Here is a 1409-nt window from a genome sequence, read left to right on the forward strand (position 1 = left end):
AGATTTTCCTTTAAAGATCGTTAACCTCCAGGAATCCCGCCTCATTTATTCCCCCTCTACCTCATCTCCAAGGACACAAAAGGAAATAAGGAAGAAGAAAAAAAAACAGGAAAAGGAAGAAAAGGGAAGGAAAAGAGGAGCAGGAAAGAGGAAAAAAGAACGGAAAAGAGTGAAGAGAAGCTGGAAAAGAGGGGAAAAAAGAGCAAGAAAAGAGGGGGGAAAGGAGAAGGAAAAGACGGGAAAAAATGAGCAGGAAGATAAATAAAAAGGAACAGGAAAAATGAGGAAAAGGGAGCAGGAAAAAAAAAGCGATCAGGATAAAGGGGAAAAAACGGTCAGGAAAAGGGGGGAAAATTATCAGGAAAAGAAAATCCAAGCAAGGGAATCCGTCCCTTCCGCCCACGAAAGGGTGATTACTTCGCTCTCCCTTTGAGTTGCGGTTGCCTTTTAACAGCCCGGGCCCTTTAGGGGATAAAATTTCCATTTGGTTTTTTCACTGACAAGAAGGGGGGGGGGAGGACAGTGGGGGGAAAAGGAGAAGATAGGGGGGGGGGGGGATGACCCCGTAAACCCTCTGAGCATTTTAATTCGATTCATGTGTCTCTTTTTTTCTCGCTCTTATTTTTTAGGAGGGGGAACATAACTCTGGGTCGCAGTTTTTTTCTTTCTTTCTTTTTTCTTCTCTTTCACTCTCTTTTTCTCTTTTCTTCGTAAATCCTCGGTCGTCTTTCCTTCGCTCAGTTATCCGTTACATCCGTATTCCTCTGTGCTCTCGCCTCCGCCATCTTCTGCAACTACCCGCAGCGGCCTTGATGAAGCTATCCAATTTGAGGATAAAATTCTCATCTTCCCGGAGTTCATTGTGCCTCCTTCTCTTCCCTCTTCCCTCTCCTCCTGCTTCCTCCCGCATTTCTTGTCCCTCTCCCTCCCTCTCTCGCTTTTTGACCCTTCCCTCCCTCACTTCCTGATCCTTTCCTCCTTCACTGCTTCTCTCCTTTTTTTATCTCCCTCACTCCTTGTCCCCTTCCCTCCCCCACTCCTTATCCCCTTCCCTCCCTCACTTCCTGGCCCCTTTCTCCTTCACTCTTTGTCCCTTCCCTCCATCCCTCCCTCCTTGACCCCTACCTCTTCCCTCCCTCCCTCCCTCCTCCTCCCTTCTCTCTCCCTCCCTATTCCCCTTTCCCCCCTCCCTCCCTCATAGCCTCCAGCCTACCTTCCTTCTCCCTGTCTCCTCCTCCCTTCCTCCCTTTTTTCTCTCTCTTTTCCCTTGCTTCGTCTGGGACCAGATAATCCCTTGATGTGGGACCATTAAGCTGATCAGGCAAAGCGCTCTACCCTGGCACCATTATGTGTCCAGCCGTCCTGCAGGTGTGTTGACTTCCCCTCTGGGAACACACATACATACAGTC

This window comes from Penaeus monodon, chromosome 28 (assembly GCF_015228065.2).
Source record: "Penaeus monodon isolate SGIC_2016 chromosome 28, NSTDA_Pmon_1, whole genome shotgun sequence".
NCBI lineage: Eukaryota > Metazoa > Arthropoda > Malacostraca > Decapoda > Penaeidae > Penaeus > Penaeus monodon.